The 20,030-nt window shown below is 59.9% G+C and overlaps 1 protein-coding gene across 1 annotated transcript in view; it reads right to left on the reverse strand.

Annotated features, from left to right (window-relative positions):
* Positions 1-19,880, reverse strand: part of GNAZ (G protein subunit alpha z) — a 54,626-nt gene extending 34,746 nt beyond the window's left edge. Inside the window, exon 1 of the mRNA XM_058531979.1 lies at positions 19,724-19,880. The gene's annotated coding sequence lies outside the window, so the exon portion shown is untranslated. The remainder of the gene's footprint in view (positions 1-19,723) is intronic.
* Between the last annotated feature and the right edge of the window lie 150 nt (positions 19,881-20,030).

The following is a 20,030-nucleotide window of genomic DNA, read 5'->3' on the forward strand; positions in this document are numbered from 1 at the left end:
CCGCCAGGCTGGGATTTCCTTAAAAGCGGTGAGGCCCTTACCAAACATCATATATAAAAATTAAGTTAAAATGGATCAAAGGCTTACATGTAAGACCTAAAACTATAAAACTCTTAGAAGAAAACATAGGGCAAAAGCTGCATGACACTGGATTTGGCAATGATTTCTTGGATATGACACGAAAGGCACAGTAAACAAAAGAAAAAATAGACAAACTGGACTTCACAAAAATTTTACAAATTTGTGCATCAAAAGATACTATCAACAGGTAAAATGGCAACCCACAGAATGGAAGAAAACACTTGCAAGTCACCTATCTGATAAGGGATTAATATCTAGACTATACAGACAACTCAGCAACAAAAACACAAACAACCCCATTCAAAACTGGGCAAAGGACTTGAATGGACATTTCTCCAAAGATGCACAGATGGCCACTAGCACATAAGAAGATGCTCAATGACACTAATCATTGGGGAAATGCAAATCCAAACCATGAATAGATACCACTGCATACCCAGACACCCAGAGGGACGGCTACTATCAAAAAACAAAACATAATAACAAGCCTTGGTGATGATGTGGAGAAATTGGAACCCTCACGCATTGCTGGTGGGAATATAAAACGGTGCAGCTGGGATGGAAAACAGTACGGCGATTCCTCAAAAAATTAAAAATAGAATTACCATGTGATGCAGCAATTCCACTTCTGGGTGTATACCCGTAAGAAGTGAAAGCAGGGACAGCCAAGTGTCGGAGCTCTCTGCCATCCACATGGGGCTGCCACCAACAGTGACATCCGAGGTGGGTCCCTCTGTTAGAGGCACTCTCTTCTTTCAGATCACCAGAGCCCAACAGGCAGAAGGCCCCACTCAGTTCTCCCTGCAGGTCTGCAGGGCTCAGCCCCGCTCTGGGGGGTGTGAGTGCTCAGTGCCCTGGAACCCGCGGGGGCTCAGGGCTGTGCGTGGATGCAGAGAAGGAGGGCTGCGAGCAGGAGTCCTCTCTGAGCCTCCTGCCAGTCCTTCCTCTCTTGGAGTCTAACCTGGGCTTTACCGAACCTCCAAGGACTCCCCGAGTTGGCCCAGAGGCAAAAGGCCAAGGGCTAGACAACCACATTGTTCCTTGGCCCAGTAACTGCTCGTGGGTCCCCAGGGCCCGACACCCCCACCACAGCACTGCTGGGTCCAGCTGGAAATTACTGAGGAACAGAGGAGGGAAACAGTGTACCAAGCAGAGGAGGAACATGTGCAAAGGCCCTGTGGAAGATGGAGAAGCAGGGAGGAGAGAGGAACCATGGTGACCGGGGAACTAAAGGAAGGCAGAGTGGCTGGACAGAGAGAGAGAAGGAGAGAGGTACAGGTGAGGGGCGGGCAGAGCCAACCAGGAAGAGCCCACCGTGCAGCTGCACATTTGTGACTGTGTGGTGGCGTGCGTGTGTCTATGTGCGTGTCTGTGGTTGCATGCATGCAGATCTGTGTGTGAGTCTGTAGGACTGCGTACGTGTGTATGTACTGGTCTAGTCATATGCGTGTGTGTGCAGGTCCATGTACATGTGTGGGAGTACGCAGGTGCACACACATGTCTGCGTGTGGCTATGTGTGGTGCGCCAGGAGCAGAGGTGCATGTGGAGGGGTATGGGCTGACGTGGCACCAGGCTGAGGTGGATGAGAGGCCGAGGGGAGGTGGCAGGGGCTGTCTCATCCACAGTTATGTACCAGGCCGGGCTTTGGGCCTGGCACCTGGGGCGGGGGCCACTGCTGGAGGAAGCAAACCTGTACCCGAGTTCATGGAGGTGGGGAGGGCGAGAGGCATACCAGAGAAGCAAATCCACAGTGACGACGGAAGGCGCCGAGTGCTAGCCGAGGAGGGTCGGGGGTGCTGGGGTAAAGGCTGCAGGCTGCCCCCCCAGGTGACAGGTAAGAGTGATCACGGGCAGCTGGCGAGGGAAGTGAAACTGCTGGTGCACAGGCCCTGAGGTGGCGATGTGCCCGGCCAGTCTGAGGGACAGGAAGGAGGCCGGGTGACTGGCACCGGGAGTGAGGGGCGGAAGCAGGAGGTCACTGTAAGGGCTCTGGCGTTGTCTCTGAGCAAGTCGGGGGCCAGCATTTGAGTGAGGAGGGCAGTGATCTGCCCTACGTGTGAACGGCATCCCTGAATCAGGGGGGATCCTGCATGCAGCTGTCCAGGCGCCAGGGCAGCAGTGTGGGCTGTGCGATGGCCAGCGACTGGTGACGGAGTGGTGGTTGGGTTCAGGGAGCCCCAGGGTCTGGCCAGCAGGCTGGGAGTGGGCCGTTCTTGGAGGACACGCTGGGCAGAAGCAGCAGGTGTGCCCATGGCAGGCTCAGTATATGCAGACAGGGCTCGGGCTCCCCAGCAGCCCCAGGAAACTGGCTCCTTTGGCTGTGGCTCTTTTTTTTATTTTATTTTATTTTAAATTTTTTGTTTATTGCAGTAACATTGGTTTATAATGGCTGTGGCTCTTGACAAGCTCCATCATGGCCCCTCACGGGCCTCCCTGACTCGACCACCCACTTGCTTTTGTACCCAAGGCTGCCAGGGTGTGACCCCCAAATCCAGAGTGCATTCAGGGACCCCTTGGCTGAAAGCTGCTCCCCTCCCTGCGGTCTCAAGGCCGGAAGCTTCAGCACACGCAGGGCGTATCCCCTTCAAGACCCTCCCTACCCGGCCCCCGGGCCTGGTCCCTGCTCACCACCTGGCAGGCTCGGCCTGCCTTCATGTCACACTGCCCCCTTCCCCCAGACACGACCCTCTCAAGTCTCTATTCATGTCACAGACGTCGGGGTGACAGCCCTGAGCCAGGGGTGGGGAAACACGGTGGTGGAGTACGGTGCTGCCACCTCTCTGCGGCTCTGCACCCTGGACGCCCACCACACCAGGCCTCGGCTCTCCCTGGGCATGCCCCCCACGGCCTGGCACAGAGCTCCAGAAATGTAACACGGTACCCAGCATCACCCTCACTCACAGCCCAGTTAGCGCCACAGCAGAGCAGGGCAAAGCAAGGCCATGGAACACCAGCCCGATTCCTCTCTGAATAGCCCCTCCTGGGCCCTCCCCCATGGGGGAAGGGAGCCCAGGGCCAAGGTCACCTAAAGTGTTGCTGCCCAAGCCAGGCTAAGCCAGAGGGTCTCCAAGGAGAGAAGACGGCTTATCAGCTTACTCTGCTGGAGAAGGCCTGGGCCCGGCGGGCGGGGCTCCCTCCTCATCAGGCCCCCACATCCTCGGAGGGAGACAGAGCGGAGACAAGAAGCCAAGGCCCTCACTCTTCAGACTCCCTCCCCGACAGGAGGGCCTGCTCCGCACTGAACCTGGGCTACCAGAAAGGGGTGAGCTAGGGAGGGGGCAAGACCCTCCCCCAGGGAGGTAGTTTGGTCCAGTTGAGGAGACAGACCCACACGCACACTGAAAGGATAGAGAGGCACGGTCATGACTGCGGCTCAAGCAGAGGTCACTCAGATGGCAAGCCGTGCAGAGAATGGGGGTAGGACCCCAGAGGCAGAGGGCAGTCAGGTCATGGGGCCAGCAAGGCAGAGTGAGACCATATACCCAGAGCAGTGATGGGCCCCAGCCTGATGCCCGGGCTGGAGCATGCCCAGCCCCAGTGTGGGGATCAGGGTGTCTGAGGTCCTGTCCTGGGGCTTTCCACCTCCCCCAGAGTGGCCTGCCCCTGGCCCTGAGGAAGCTGAACCTCAGCCTGCCTGGCCTATGATTCAGCACTACTGTCCCCCTGCCCTCCCCCCAACCCAGCTTGCTCAGACGCCTTCCGCTCTGGCAGCTGCACCCTTCCACCTGCCAGCTCCACCTTGGTACCCAGCAGCTGCTCTGTGGTGACCTGGAGGGGGGAGGGAGGAGGCCGGCCAGGTGTCTGTGTCCTCAGGCCCTTCCTCACAAAAGGACTTCTGGGCAGAGCAGGGAAGGCCCAAGTCCCACTAGGCCAATGTCTCAGAGTTTGCAGAGACGAGCAGGAGATGCATGTTGGGGTCCACACACCTCTGCTGCTGGCCTCGGGTCCGCCTTGGCTTGCAGCTCAGAAGGGGCTCCTCCCAGTCCCCCGGCCTGAACCCACCCACGTCGTCTCCATCATCTTCTTCTAAAGGGTAGGTCCCTCTCTCACCCTCCAGAACCACCATCCCTACATCAGCTCCCATCATGGCTCTATTTTAGAAACGGAAGGTCCAGAAAAGCCTCTGCCTGCAGCCAGATTACCAGTTTTCCTCCCCTCTTAATAAGGAAACGTTTCCCACTGCCCTTTCATGCCTGGCCTACTGGAATCAGTGTTTTACTTTCGGTCGACAATCTGCATGCTCCCCGCCGCCTGAGTGTCGTGTGCTGGGTTCCCTGTCTGCATCCCTCATTAGGTCTTCCCAGAGCCTGGCCTGGACCCACAGGGGCCTTCTTGGTGGCAGCAGCTCCTCTGTGGTCTCTTATAAGCTGATGTCCTCCGCGCTGCCTGGTTCTTCTGATGGTTCTGAATAGCTTCCCTCCCCTTTCAACTCCCCGCCTCTGCCCAGCCCGAACACGCATTGTGGCCCCAAGATGGTGTGTTTCTTCTCTCCCGCATTCAAAAGCGGGTGTCCTAAAGCAGTGTGTTACTGGCCTTGTCTGCACATCACCCTAATAATGGTCTGATCACAGTCTAGGGCCCTGCAGACTCCTCATGGAGCTTTTTCCAAGTGTTCTTGGACCATCAGGGACAGCTGTGGGCTGGGCCTTGGGGCGGGTCTGTCTCAGAGAAGCTGGGCATGGTAGGGTCAGGGAGAGGGCTTGGCTGCACTTCCCACGTCCACAGTGGGCCTCCTTGGGCCACTGGGAGGGAGGAAGGAAGGCGGTGCCTCAGCCATGACCAGCGGAGGACAGCCTGGGCCTCCATCCCGCATGGGTCGGCTCCTACCGCTGGGCGCCTGCCTGTCCTTGTACACACGTGTCATTGTGCGTCTGCCTCACAGTGTGCCTGGGAGATGGGCGCAAACTTACAGATGTAGAAACTCAGGTCTGAGGAGGGGGACACGCTCCTCAGGGCAGCCCAGCTGGGAGCCTGCAGGACTCAGCTTCCTCCAGGCCCTCGGACCCCAGGACCCCAGGGCCAGCGACCACAGCACAACCTGGCCACCTGCTCTGTTATCTACTCAATGTTTTCCTTTAAATTGACTTGCATTTTTTCCTTACACAGGTGCACTTTAAAAACTTCATATTCCTAGTTTAAATGGAAAGCCAGTGTCACTCGCCATAGACAGAAGTGCCCTGAATACAAGCGCGTGTGAGGGCAACACAGCGGCTGCTGGCCAGGGACTCCCCCGCAGAAGGGGCTGGGCGAGGCCCTCGCTGTCTGTTAAACAACAGGGATTAGCGGGTGCGGAGGGTGTGAACGCCACACTGGCACCAAACTGGGATTTTCTCCTTGAAGGAAAAGGATTGAGAGAGAAATAAACAAGGATTACCTTCCTCACAGGGAGGGCTGGTGCTGCTCACAGCTGTGGCCTCGCCACCTCGTATGGTCTGGTGGCCACCCAGCCCCTTGCGGATGCAGATGGGGTGCACAGGGAACCTGGGCCCAGAAGCCCCCTCTCCTGGGACGCCCAAGGCAGAGGCAGTGGGGCTGGGACGGCGGCTCCTGGGCTGTGGTGTCAGCGCTGCATCCCTTGTCCTCACTCAAGCCAGGGGCACCACCCCTGATGTACTGTCACCCCCTCCTCTGCCCGGTTCCATTTGCCTGTTCATCAGGGCACCCTCCTCTGCTTCTCCGTCACTAAATAACTCCACATGAGGTGCAGTGGGCTCTTACACCCAGGCCCGAGGCCCTGCACCCTCAGATCCGAACAGGCGGTCAATCAATCGACCACTGGGCTGTAGGATGACCACCATGCCCTCTGGGACTTGAGCCCCGGCGTGTGCAGGCTTTGCTCTGGGCATGGGGGGACACGGGGGGTGGGGAACAAGCTGAGTCTGTGCATCAAGGAGCTTGTATTCTGGTTGGGGAGACCATGAGCAATTAAGTCAGCAAGGCCATTTCTGATAAAGAGCAGCGCCATGGAGAAGAGGGAGGAGAGGCGTGTGGTGGGTGTTGACTAGAAGGCTGGGCGGGGAGGTCCAGGGAGGTGACACTGGAGGAGACATGATGACAAGAAGCCACCAGTCACGTAGGAGTTGGGAGGCAGGGGTAGGGTAGGAGGCAGGTGGGGTAGGGACACCTGAAGGGGACGCTGCCCCAAGGGCTCGGCTGGGCAGTGGGAGACCCTGCCTGGCCTAGGCCCAGCTGAGGGCAGGTCCGCCCCAGAGGAAGTGGCTCAGTGGTGGCGGCCCCGGCAGGGACCCCCAGGGAAGAAGGCAGAAACTGCCCCCCTCAAGTCCCCCTTTCTCCCACGAAAGTGCCGTTGGTGAGGGCGGGCAGCAACCCGCACCCAGGACCCGGCTTGGATCGAGGCACCAGAACAGTCTGCTGCCCCTCCCCACGTGGGATGCTGGACACGTGGGTTCCCCGAAAGGCCAGCAAAGCAAGGCCAGTGAGTGAGGCTTAACGTGCCATGTCTCCCTCACACCTTACAGCTCGTGGGCCTGGCCGACATCACATACGGCGGAACCCGGCTCCGCCCGTCAAACACGCTCACAGTTTCTCATCCAACGGCACATATTTTTGGACTAACAAGCCACGTCTCCCTGAGGAGATAAAAACTCCTGCTTGCCTTGATGCCAGTGACACTGGAGAGGCGACAGGGACAGGCTACCCTCCAGGAGCTGCCCTCTGGGGAAAGCCAGCCTCCACAGCCCCACCCTTGCCCTCCCATGAACCCCACAGAAACCCTGACCGCCGCAGCACCAGGCTGCCCCTCGGAGCCCTGGGGGCCTCAGTCTAGACTCGCCGCTGGCCCTGTGTGACCTTGAGCAGGGTGTCATGCACTCCTGGCTTAGCAGTGGGACTGGACTTCACCCTGGGAAGAGAGCGGCAAGCATGCCCTCGGACGGGCCCTTCCTTGGCCTCTGGGCTGCTGGCTCCCCTGCAGGCGCCTGCCCTGACCACACCCGTCATGCCGCCTCTTCCCTGCCCACCCTCCCCGGTCACCAGCTCTACTTCCCTCTCAGCAGGTGCTCTGTAAAAGATGTGCAGAACAGATGGATGGGAAGATGGACGAACACCAAAAACACTGGTATACAGCTCCAGAGCTTCCCCAGCACGCCCTTCTGAGCGCCTTACCTCACATGACCTTGCCCGGGGCCCTGCAGGTCTCCACTAACCCATGGACCAGTACCGAGCCCTCAACACCCCTGGGACTCTGGCACCCCTCTGCCTGTGCCTACCCCTCCCCCAAACGCCCCAGGACATCTTGCCCCCCCCGCAAGCTGCAGGCTAAGCCCCAAGGATCTCAGACTCAGCGTGGCCAGCGGTGCTTTTGTCATCCCCTGCCCCAGCTTCTAGTTCCTCCTCCCATCTCCCATCCTCCTGAGTGCCTGGAGTCCTCCTGAGCTGTCCACCTGCCCGATCTTCCTCTCTCCCTCCCACCACCCTGGCAGCTCCCCCTGCCCCTTCCCCTCCCAGCCGGCTTGTGCCCCACCCAAAACACTCTCCTGACCACTTCACACCTGGCTGAAAATAAAACAGGAGCCTGGGGGATGGGGGGAGTCAGCATGGACTCTGCACCCCATGTGCACCCTGCACGTGCCCTCATGCCAGGAAACCCCACACTTCCCTACAAGCTGCCCCTGGACTCTCTCCTGGGGCGGTCCCAAGGAAGGGGCTTCCAGGTTGGCCTGGCCAGGAGGGAGCTCTGCAACACGGCCGAGCAGCCCCCTCCCCACCACTTGTCTGCTACAGACCCCTCCTTTACAACCTTTCCAAGTAGAGGCACCCACCCCTCCCCATTCTAACGCTCAACAACAACAACAACAACAAACCAATTCTGCAGAGTCCACCATTATTATAGATACATTTCTCAGATCCATTAACCACCAAAAGTTGCCATCAAAGTTGGGACTGCTGGCTGGCTGGCATAATGGGAAGTGACTTAAAGCAGGGCGTCATAAGAAATAATAATATGTACTTTAAATGTCTTATTTTAACTTAAAACAGATAAATGTACATTCATTTGCCAATTTTTGGAGTGAGCCAAGATCTCTTCTCAGAACACAGGCTCACTCACTGGAGTCGTGGTCACCGTGCCTGCTTAAAGCACAGCACACCATGCGCAACGTCCAGTTGATCTTCTCCACTTGTCGGGAGGTGGCAAAGTAGCTGGGACCGAATCCTAGGTTGTCTCAGCTCCCTGTCCCCAACCTTAGAGTTGTCTTGCCCACACCAAACCTAACCACAGCTTTTACTGAGGCTTTCCAAAGCATCCACTTACTTCCCATAGAAGCCCTCTTTACATTCATACCTCATCAGTTTATATGACATTCAAGCATGTAATCACAATAACAAGTACAGTTGGCACACACAGGTTTGGGACAAACACCACTGACTCAAAGGGGCGGGCACCAAAGCACATGGCACAGGTAGCCTGCCCTCCTGCCGTGGACATGGGCCAGCACGTTTTAGCATGAGAACAGAGCAAGTCCATTCCTCCAGCGAGTGTTGGTGACAGCGTAAAAGGGTGTCTGGGCACCAAGATGTCTGTAAGGCTTGTAAATGACTTTGCATTTCATTTATCACAACAGCTTCTGCAAATGTTTGACAAAGTGGTACAAATTGCACATGTGAGACACTACTGCTTAGGGCTTGGGGCCACACGACTCTGTGTGTGGGTTCTCTGCAGCCACTCCACAGCCACTTGGGCCCAGGCCACTGGGTTAGCTTATCCATGGCCCCTAAACTCCCTGACTGGCCTGGCACCAGCAGACCCGCAGCGGGTCTCCCCTTAAAAGCAGCCCCTCTTTCTTTGCCTCCTCCTAGCTCCCTGCTTATTTTGGACCCCGAGTCTAAGTGGATGGGAGAAGGCCCAGGGTTGGTGTGTGGTGTCCCCAGCTGCAGACAGGCCCCAACAAATGGCTATGCCCCAGCTAGGCAGCCTCTTGGCCTCAGGGTACTGCTAAAGATGACCAGGAGAGCCCTTCCCAATGGCCCCGTGCTGTCCTGTGGCTCTGGATGCCCTCAGCCACGTGTCTGACCAGACCAGATGTGATAGCATCGCCTGAGGAACACTGACTCAGGAGCAAATCAGGCCAGAGACTTCTCAGGGCCAGGAGTAAATAAATACATCAAAGCAGAAAGGTTCCACGTACAAGGGGAAGGAGGCACTGATGCACAGCTGTGGCCTTCAGTAAGAGCTGGGTGGAAGGGGTCGTTGCCTCAGGGAGAGCCTGGCTCCCCAGTTTCCACAGCGAAGGTAACTGCTGACTTTCTCTCGGGCCCCTGGGCTGGGTGGGGGCTCTGATTTAACCATTCTGGGTGTCTGTTACCCTGCGATTTCCTGTTCCCTGCCTCTGAGCATCACACCCCACCATCCCATCCCTCCACTCTCTCTGGTGAGGGCTTCACAGGGCCAGACAAGTGCCCCGCTCCTTCCCCAGCCCCTCCTGCCTCCCTGTAGCTCCTTTCCTGTCCTCTCCTGGAAGGTGGGCACCACCTCCCGTTGGGTCCCCTTTTTCTTCTTTGCCATCCCCCACAGACTGCTTCCTGAGCCTCCTAAACTCACACGGGCCTGCAGGTTGCGGATTCGGAGACTCCAGGCCAGTGTGGCTCCAAGAGAAGTGCAGATGCCCGGGGCCACCCCCAGGTCTGAGGAAGGGCCCAGGAGCGTGCATGTGCCAAGTACTTGGGGTCCTCCTGAGGCCAGCAGCCTGAGGCCCCTGCACTTGAAGCTGCTCCAGGTCACTCTCAGTGGCTGGCTCCAGTCCTCCTGTCTGTGACAGGCCACCCCCAGGAGTTTCCAGGCCTGCAGCACCCTTCTGACCCTGTTTCAATGGAGTTCTCTCAAGAAGCAGAGCCTGAGTCAGGGATTCCTGGGCATGTGACTGGTTGAGGGAGCAAGTTCAGGAGAGAGGGACGCAGGACGGGCCAGGAAGGGAACCAGCCACAGGTGTGGTTCCAGCCGCCTTTTGCTTTGGTCTGACTCCACGGGGAGCTCTGGAGCATGAATGCATTGACGCTCTCCCACCTTGAGGGAAGGGGCAGGGCCTCCCAGGCATTCCCAGGCAAGGGGACTCCGAGGGCCCAGGGCAGTCCTCTGGCAAGGGGCGCCACTGTGAGCTATGAGCAGGCAAAACTGACCGCGGCTGGGGGCTGGGGACGGAGCAAGGCAGGCAAGGGGACCTGGGGGCACCAGCTGCGTCTACTGCAGGCCCAGCCCGCCTGCCCTCTGCCCCTCCCCCTTCCTTTCTAACAGAGCCCAGTACCGGGGTCAGGGCTGGGCCGGGCTGGCCTCAGGAGAGCCCTCTGTCTGGAATCCAGGCCCAACCTCTCATCTGGATTGCCAGAGTGACCTCTCAGGCCTCCTTGCTCTCTCCTGGCCCCTGCACTCTGTGCTCTACCCAGCAGCCAGGGGGATCCTTATAAAAATATAAGGCAGAGGGTCTCTCTTGTGTTCAAAACCTTCCCACAGCTAACCATCTCAGTTCGGAGCCGAGTTCAAGTCCTTCCAGGGCCCCAGGGCTCTGTGACCAGCCCCTGCTCTCTGACTCTCCTCCCCTGCTCCCTCCACTCTCCACTCCTGCTGCACTGGCCCTCTTGCTATCCCTCAAGCACACGTCGCATGCTCTCAACTCAGGGTCTTTGCACTGGCTGCTCCCTCCACCTGGAACTCTTTGTCCAGAGAGCCATTCCATCCTTCCCACCAGTGCCTCAGAGGTCCCCTCCTCGGGAGGCCTCCCTGCCCCTCCTATCTACAACCCCCTCACAGCAATGCCACCTTCTAACCTGCTGCATAACTCACTCATCGTGTTTACGGCCCCCCATGTGCTCACAGAATGCCAGCCCCTCGGGGCAGGGGCTGCTGGTCATTATCACTGAGCTGTCCTGGCAGGAAGCAGGTGCTGACCGACCCACCCCAGCCCTTTCTACTGACCGAGGGAGGGGACAGTTGGGGACTTCTGGGAAGTCTTCTAGAAAGGCCCCATATGGACACAGTAGATGTGCCACCTCCCGCCTGGCCTTGGCCTCTGAGCCCCCAGCCCAGGATGTCCCTTCATCTGGTAAGCCCATCAGGGCCGGGCTTCTGTTGCTGCCACTAAAAGTATACCCCCACCCCCACCCTGAGGCCCCCTCACGAGCCCTGGCCCTCACCCTCGGCCTCCCGCCCAGCCCCAGCCTTCCTGTGCCAGTGACGGGGACATTTCCCAAAGTCCCAAAGCTTACCCTTCTGCCCCAGTCCTCAGCAGCACAGTGGCTGCACCCTCCCTTTCCCCTCCACCCCCTCCACACCGTCCTCCATCCCTCGCCCTGCCCCAGGAGAGCCCCAGAACAGCCAGCAAGACAAGACTGACACACCCAGAGACTGAGGCCACATAGGGGCCAAGCCCAGCTGGGGAACTGCAGGAGCTGGAGCAGGGATGGCGGGTGCGGCAGGCCCGTAGGGCTTCCTGGAGGAGGTGGGTGGTGTTGGGTGTACCAGGGCAGCCCTGGCAGTGCTCCGGCGCCCCCATTCCTGCCATGGGGCAGGGGCAGGGCTGGGGATGTGTGTGCGTGCGTGGTGTTATCACAGAGGAAATCGATGCCTGGCACTGGCCCAGTGTTTAAGGGAAATGAATAGATTCTGGCCGAGGACAAAGACAGTTTGATTAATCAGAAATTGGATAATGGAGGCAACACTCTAATTATTTTTCTTCCCAGCACTTTATCGAGAAATATGTTTGCGTAGCATATCAGAGGTAACGGGGCGGTTGATGGGGCGACCAGGCTGGAGGGAAGCCTAGCAGGGGACGGGGCCCCCGTACCCACATGCGCCAATGGGGCTGGATGGCAGGCCGGCCGGCCGGGGTCCTGCTGGCCACTGCATGGGGCCACAGGAAACAAGAGAGGACAGGTGGGGAAGGCCACACACAGCTAGGGCAGCTGGGGTCACAGAGGATGAGCCACACTGGGGTGGGCAGGGGGTGGGGGGTGTGAGGGCCAGGCCCTCAGTCAGCACATAGGCGGACGACCTCAGAGAAAGGTCTCTCACATGGAGCCGGCTCCTTCACTGGCCCGGCCACCTCCTCGCCACCCTGCCCTGCCCACAGCCTTGCTGGCACAGTGGCAGGGGTGTGTGGAGTGGGGCACCACCAGCTTAGGTCACCAGGGCCTGCTAGAGCCAGGGTGAAGGCTGTAGGGGTCAAGTCCTCTAACCCTCGGTCAAGGAGGGTCATCAGGGCCTTCCCATCACTCAGCCCTGGTGAAGCGTGGTGAGCCACTCCATGGCCCAGGGCAAACAGGACCACTGGGTGCCCGCAGGCCCCAGAGCCGGGACTCACACACCACAGCCCTCCCTGGTCACTCGTCCCCTCCTCCCACTCCTACAACACCTAGAGCTGGAACCACACAGTTTAGCGTGTCTCTGTGGTCATCTGGTCTCCCAACTCCAGGTGGGCTTCTCAGAGCTCTGTGCTGCCAAAGCAGAACTCAGCATGAGGCTCACTCACTTGCTCATTCATTCATTCATTCATTCATTCAGAGTAGAGAGAGGATGCCATGGAAAGAGACACTGGACAGTGACCCGAGCTGCCCGTCAGACTCAGGACGCTAAGCGGGGAAGCACTGAAGAGGGAGGCGAGTCCTCACCTAATCTGGGGGTCAGGGTCAGTGTCTGGGAAGAAGGAGCACGTAAGGAGAGATGAAGGATGAGCTGAAGCTGCTGGGCAAGAGGGAGGGCATGTGGGGTGGGGTTGGCCCGCCCCTGGCAAGGACGTCTAAATCCTGCCTCCTCTGGGCATTGCAGACCTCACTCAACCATGACTGCTTGCCCTCTGAGGCACAACACACCCTCAGAATCCTTCTCAAAACTGTGTGCTTAGGGCGGCCACTCCCGAGTCGGTATAAGAAATGAAGACTATCTGCAGTCTTGGCCCAGCCCTGCATAAAGGTGAGGACGCCAAGGCCCAGAGGTGAAGACGATTCACCAGCGTCAGCATGACAGGCAGAGCCAGGCTAGAACCCAGGTCTCCCGACTTCCCGTCCAGTGCTCCCCTGCACTGAGCCGCCCTCTCAGCTAACCTTGGGGCTCAGGGACTATCGGGAAAGGCGACTCAGCCATCACGTGGTCATGGTGGGCTCCGAGTTCCTTTCCTACCACCAGGATCCTGTCTCGTCCTCTTAGGACGGTTTGCCGTGGACACGCCTCTATCTGTCACGACTGTGTGGATCCCCTGCATCTGACCAAGGCCTTGCCAGGTCACACCACGTCACTGAGGGGCCAGGTGTCAGCCAAGGCATCCAACTCCTGGCAGCAGGGACCTGGGCCTGTGATGGCAGCGTGAGAAGCTGGGCAGCCCCCTGCCTCTGGCTCGTGAGGAACCAGGGTCGGGCCTGCCAGGGTCCAGCCAGTGGTGTCCACCCATGGTGGTCTGTGTTTGTCGGTCAAACCTAAGGCCCAAAGACACACCTTTTGGGACCTAAAGGCACAACCTTTCGGGAGCAGAGTGTTGAGCTGGAGCAGTGGTTCTGCGGCATGAGGGCTGCAGCCTAGGAAGCCAGGCCTCCACGCGACAGTGGCCCCACAGGTCACGGCAGTGAGGCCTGTTTACCTGCCGGCACTCACTGCACCTTCCACGGCCACCTCCCGAGGCCCCGCGTGAGCCAGGCCAGCTCTGGGGCGGATTCTCAGTGGTGGGCGGCAGATGAAGGTCCTGACCTCCCAGAGCTCACCTTCAGGTCCAAGAGAGAGATGGCAAACACACGCAAATAAACACAACAGGTAGTAGGTCACGCCGTGACGAGTGCAAAGGGAGAAAAATAGAGGCAGGAAGGGGTACAGGATATGTGTGGGTGGGGAGCTGGGTGCTGCTCTAGATAGAGGGCCCAGACGGGCCTCGAAATGAGAAGAAGGAAGTAGAAGGTCTGGAGACCCTTATCCTGGACAAGGACAGGTGTGGACCCTGTCTGAGAACGGTCGGTGAGAAGACAGAGCAGCTGTGAGGATCAGGCCAGTCTCTCCAGTGAAAAGGACGAGGGCGGCTGCAGCCCACCAGCCCTGCCAGGGTGGGGCCCGAGCCGAAGAGCCTGCACCAGCTGCCATGCCGGCCTCTAGCACAGCAGGCCCAATCAGCCTCTCCTCCTGCTCCTGGTGACCACCGGGCAGGTGGAGGCAGGCTACCTGCAGGACCGTGGGCTGCCCCCTGCTGCTGAAAAGCAAGCCCTCAGGGCTCCTGGACTCCCTGCCCGGGGCCCAGTCAGTCACCCACTCAGGAAAGCCACCCATCTCCTCAGGTCTCAGTCTCCTCAACTCTGAGGAGAAAACTGAGGTAAAAATAGGCCCCTTCTTGGCAGAATTGGCTGTAGGAGAGGATGGTGAGCTTCTGCCCCCTCTCCAACCACCCCCCGGCACTTGTCCCCGTAATCCAGAGTATTCTGTTGCCCTCCGTGCCATCCTGCGAATGCCTGGATCTGGGCTCTGGGGGAAACATGCACATCGGGTTCACTCTCCTCCCCTCCAGCACCAGGACCTTGACCTCCATGATTCACAGAGGCAGGCCTCACTGGGGGTCAGGGCCCAGGCCCCAGGCTCCAGGGCCAGCCCCCACCCCACTCAGGAAGCCCTGTCTGGACAGCTCTCTCTCCACTCCAGAGGTCAGGGGAGGGCTGTCCAAGGGGGGAGGGACTCCTTCTGGAAGGTCTGCTCTGACCACAGCCTGCAGGGCCAGTAAAGTCACAGAGGCCGGGATGAGCACTGGGGTCGGGCGTGTGTCTGGTTAGAGGCTGGTGGAAGGAACACTGACACTGTGTGTAGGGCCCCTCCCTGCACTGTGGCTTTTAACAGTCTCACTTCTTAGCACTTTTTGATGGATTCTCCAGGGACGTCTCTAAAAGAGAGTTATACCTTAATTTAGAAGCAAATAACTCAAAACTCTGTGATGCAGCAGCCTCCATTGGAATAGACGAACTCATGGAAGCCACTGCTGTGTGAAGCCGCCTGCCACGCTCGCCCTGGTCCCGCCAACCACTGAGTTGTGCCTTCTGCCCCAGGGGCCCAGGCCACTGGGGGCCAACGGACAGAGGGGGAAGAAGCGACACTCACAGGAGGCCAGGGTGAGGCTCACAGGCCAGCTCTGACTGACCCCAGTGGCCCCGAGTGCCGAACACAGCCTGCCTGCCCACGGGAGGCAAATGAACGGGAGAGTGGGCGGCGGGCCCTGGGCACTGTCCTGGCAGCTACCACAGCCGGGATCCATGGGGATGCACATGGGTAGTCACACAGGGCCATGCCTGGTCTCATGCTCTGCTATTGCTGTCTTGAAATGCTTAATAATTTTTTTTTTCTGCTGAGGAAGATTAGCCCTGAGCTAACATCTGTGCCAGTCTTCCTCTATTTTGCATGTGGGTCACCACCAGAGCATGGCTAATGAGTGGTCTAGGTCCACGCCCGGGATCCGAACCTGTGAACCGGGGCCGCCGAAGCAGAGCGCACTAAACTTAACCACTATGCCACAGGGCCAGCCCCTGAAATACTTAATAATTTTTAACAAGGGCCTCAAAAATTCTGCAGCCAGTCCCACCCACGCTGCTTAGTCCCCATGCACCCCAAGCCTACCACAGTGTTTGCTGCAGGGGAGCCTCCCTCCTGGGAATACCCTCTCCTGCAGCCCCCCACATCACCATCACGACTGTGCTCCCACCTCACTGGCTCGTCAGTCCTTCTCAGTCTCTTCTGGACGCGCCTTCTCAGCTTGCGCTCTGAGCAGCGGAGGTCCTGAGGCCCGACCCAGCCCGTTTCAGTCCCACCTGCCCTCGACACCCATGACTCTGGCCGGTCCCTGGCTTCCCACTGACCCTCTGACCATCACATATGCCCATGTCTACCAGGGTCTAACCCAACTCCCAATTCCCCGTCTCCCACGAACGAGTCCGAATTTTCTTTCTCAGCCAATGCCAACTCTGTCCTTCCAGGGCTGTCCTTGCCTCTTCTCCATCGGCAGGTCCTCTTTAAAATAAATCCCCCATCCAACTACTTCTCACTACCGCTCCTGCTCCCATCCCATTGGGTCAGCAGCCTCCCCACCCCAAATGCTGCAACGGCCCCTAACAGCCTTCTGGTCTTGCCCCCGTGCCCATCAGCCAGACAGGTCTTTTAAAAGTGTAATCAGGTCGAGTGTCTCCTCTGCTCCAAACCTGCCCAGGGCTTCCTGCCTCACTGGGGCCTGCAAGCCCTACTGACCTGCTCTGCACGCCCCCCCACCGCGGCTCCAGGCCCCTGGCCTTCTGGTGGTGCCTCCTGCAGCTGAACTGTGTTGGCCTCAGTGCCTTTGCACCTGCCATCCCCTCTCTTGGTGCTCTTCCCTGTTAGTCACCCAACCTCCACGGCACTGCGCCAACAGCCCCTGCACAGAGATGGCCTCCCCCCACTTTCTGCTTTCGTTCTCCTCACAGCACCCATCCTATCTTTTGTTCAGTTACACAGGTGTTGTGCTAGCCTCTCCCGATCTGATGTGGTCGCCATGAAAGAGGACGCTGCATCTGTCCTGCTCCCCGCCATGTCCCCGCACCTGGCACAGCGCCTAGCACTCAGCAGGTGCTGGTAAATACTGGCCAAAGGAATGAGTGAATGAACGAACATGTGAGGTTCTGTTTCCTCCAGCTCCGTACGGAGGGCTGACGTCTCCTGCCACGTCCTCCAGGATCCATCAGATAGTCCCTGTGAATTAGTCCTGTCAGCTCACTAGGTGCCTCCCCCACCAGCATGGATATGTGGACGGGGCCAAATGTGTGGTGAGGACCCACAAGCGGACCAGGCAGGGCAGTCTTGGCTCTGTTTACGGATGAGGACGAGGAGGCCCAGAGAGGACGGGGCTGGGCCAGGGAGTGGCAGGGCCTGGGCCTGACCCAAGTCTTCTGATGCCTGGACTGGAGCTCTCCCCTCTCCTCCGTGGGGAGTCTGGGCCCTCCACACCCCTCCCCAGTCTGCAGGAGCTATGTCAGCCACCGCTCTGGGCTCCTGCCTGGGCTGATCCTCCGTGTCTGCCCTGCTGCCTCTGTCCATTCCCTCTGCCCTCCTTCCTGCCAACAGCGCTTGCAACCCGGCCCTGGAGGCTCTGTGACCCCAGGTTTCCTTCCTGGGGGCTGCAGGGGAGCAGTGTGCTAATCTGCCTCTTCCAGAGTTCCTGCAAGCCCAGCCACAGTCAGCGGCAGCGAGAATGCCCTAGAGCCGCAAAGCCTTCAGGTCTTCTGACGGATAGCAGGGGATAGTCCAGGGCTGCCTCGTCCTCATGTCCTTGGAAGGAAGGCGTGGCACACACTGTCATCGTGTGTGCACGTGAGACAACCACTTGGCTAGGTCGAGGCCACGGAGGCCACACCCTGAGTCTGAAGCCATCCATCCCACCAGCCTCTCTGCAGGGGCCCTGGGCAGCCTTGCCAAGTCTGCCTGGTTAGCCAAAAGTTCCTGGAATCGCCCTAGAAGCTCCTGAGGGCCAGACCAATGCACTTTTCCTCCTAGGACTCCAGGAAACAGAAGAGCTGAGAAGCTGGGGTCAGAAGGAGGAATTCATCCCCTGTGTCCCAAATCTAGAGCCCCACGGCAGGCCCCTGGAGCAGGGCCAGGCGACAAGCACAAGAGTGAAGCAGCTCCATCCTGCTCGGCGTGGACTGCACCCCCATGAGGGCAGGCGGGCGGCCCTGCTCTCGCTGCAGCAACCTGGGCCTCAGCCAGAAGCCGAAAGTGGGTGTGTGTTCGGGGACGGGGCAGGGAGGGGGCATGCCACACAGATGAGTAACAAACAGCCCCTTCAAAAACATCCCCAGGAGCAAGCAAGCAAGCACATCTAGAGTAGAAGGTGACACCGGCTTATTCACCTCCTGTCTCAGAAAATCAACGTCTGTGCGAGGAACACACAAGACGAGTGTTAAACCAAACGCCAATGTCTCACCGTCCCTGGAGCACGAGGAACGCTGGAGGCACAGCACTTCATCCACACGCAGCCAGGCCCTCGCACCATCAGCCCCCACACGGAGACTCCCAGGCCTCCACGGTTACTGCTGGAAAACGTCCACCCCACCAAGGGACAGAGTCATCAGCTAAACATCGTCCTCCATCCTGGCTAGGAAGGAGGCTGGGTGGTTGGTTACCCAGTACCCCTGGCCCTGTCCCCAGGGACTACCTGGAGGAGCAGTCCTAGGCTGCAAGGAGCCCTCCCAGGTCTCTGAAGCTCTTCCCCAGGCCCACCCCAGGTCACAGAGCTGCTCCCTTTTACAGATGAGGAGATTGCAGCCTCTAGTGAAACAGCCACAGCTAACAAAAAATGGGTGGTTTGGTTTCCCCAGCTCCCTCATCCTCTGCCGCACCCACCCACCTTTCCCGCCATGCCTCCTATGCTCTTAAGTAGACCCCACGCTCCTGCCAGACCCAACTGCCCTAGTGCCCTCTCTGTGCCTCACTCCATTTTCTCCCCTCTGCCCGCAACGCCCACCCCAACTGTGCCCGTGTCCTTCAAGCTCCAGTTCAAATGCCACTTTGCCCACAGGCCCCAGCCCAGGTCACCTCTCTGAGGTCCCTCCCGAGGCCCCTGCACCCACACTCAGGGTTTGGTTATCTGAGCAGAGGTTTCTCCCCTGGAGGGTGGTGACTCAGTCCCCAGAGGGCAGGCCCAGTCCACTCCCACCCCAGCGCCAGGCCCTGGGGGAGCGAGCGCTCAGTAAATATTTGCTTAATCGAATTTGGCCCAGGAGCCTCCTCCAGACAGAGCGGAAGGCAGCGGGACTCGGTCCCCAGGGCAGGGAAATCACTTGGCTGCCTCCCTAAGCCGGGCAGAGCTCGCCTACCAGGCGGGTCCCTCCATGCTAAGACGCTGGACTCCAGGGAGCCCTGTGTCGGCACCGCCTTCCATCCTCTTCTCTCTGGTAGCAGAGCACCCCAATTCGGGGCCTAGGCGGATTCCTGCCGTCATCGCCCAGAGAGGCTCAGCACCGCCCTGACGGCAGAGCCCCCTCGGATCTCCCGCAGGATACGGAGCCCCGGCCCCGAGGCCCTCACACCCCTCCCCCCAACCTCCCCCACCGCCTTTTAAGGGAAAAAAAATATTGAGCCGGGAACATATCACAATCGCAGCGGGTCGATACTCATCTCTTGTTCTAAATGCCTCCAAGGAACCTGCTCGCTGCAAGAGCGATGACCGAAAACTGCGAGCCGTCCGTCTACGGGCCCAAGCCTCCGGAGCCCTCGCCTCCGTTTTAGCCAAAGCCCCGCGTCGGCGCCCCCGCTGTCCAGGTCGCCTCCTTCCCGCTCCCCCGGGAGGGAGACCCCGCCTCGGGGCCCTCCCGCAGCTCGCCCGGCCCGGCCCGGCCCGGCTCCGCACCAGCAGCTCCTCTGGCCCCTGCCCACCCTCCCGGCCTGCGGCCGCCCCCTCCCGCCGACTCCTCCGCCCGGCGGCGCCCCCCGCCAGCACCTGCCGGGCCGCGGCCGCCCCCTGCCCACCTCGCGGGCGTGCCTGCCCTCACCGCCCCCACCCCGGCCAGGCATCGCTGCCGCTGAGCCCGGGCGGATCCCTGGCACAAAGGCCCGGGCGGGGCCCGGTGGGGGTGGGGTGGGCGCCCCGCCCGCGCCCCGGGTCCCCGGAGGCTCGGCCGCGCGCCCTGGCCGCAGGTCCGCTCACTCACCTCCGGGCCGCGGCGCGGTGCTCCGGCCGAGCTGCTCCAGGCGGGAGGGGCGAGGCGGCGGGCGCGGGCCCAGGAGCCCTCGTTCCGCACGACGCGGGCGGCGGCGCCCGCGCGGGGACGTGACCGGACCGCGGGCGGCGCACACGCTCCGGCCGGCCTGCCTCCGCCCGCTCTCCCGCGTCGCCCGCCGCCCGCCCGCGGGTCCGCCCGCCCCGCGCCGCGCGGCCGCCGGCAGGGGGCGGAGCCGCGAGCGCAGCGCGTTGCCAGGCCAACCGCGGGCGGGGGTGCCGCGCGCCTGCCGGTGACC

The sequence above is a fragment of the Diceros bicornis genome, chromosome 35 (genome assembly GCF_020826845.1).
Source record: "Diceros bicornis minor isolate mBicDic1 chromosome 35, mDicBic1.mat.cur, whole genome shotgun sequence".
Classification (NCBI taxonomy): domain Eukaryota; kingdom Metazoa; phylum Chordata; class Mammalia; order Perissodactyla; family Rhinocerotidae; genus Diceros; species Diceros bicornis.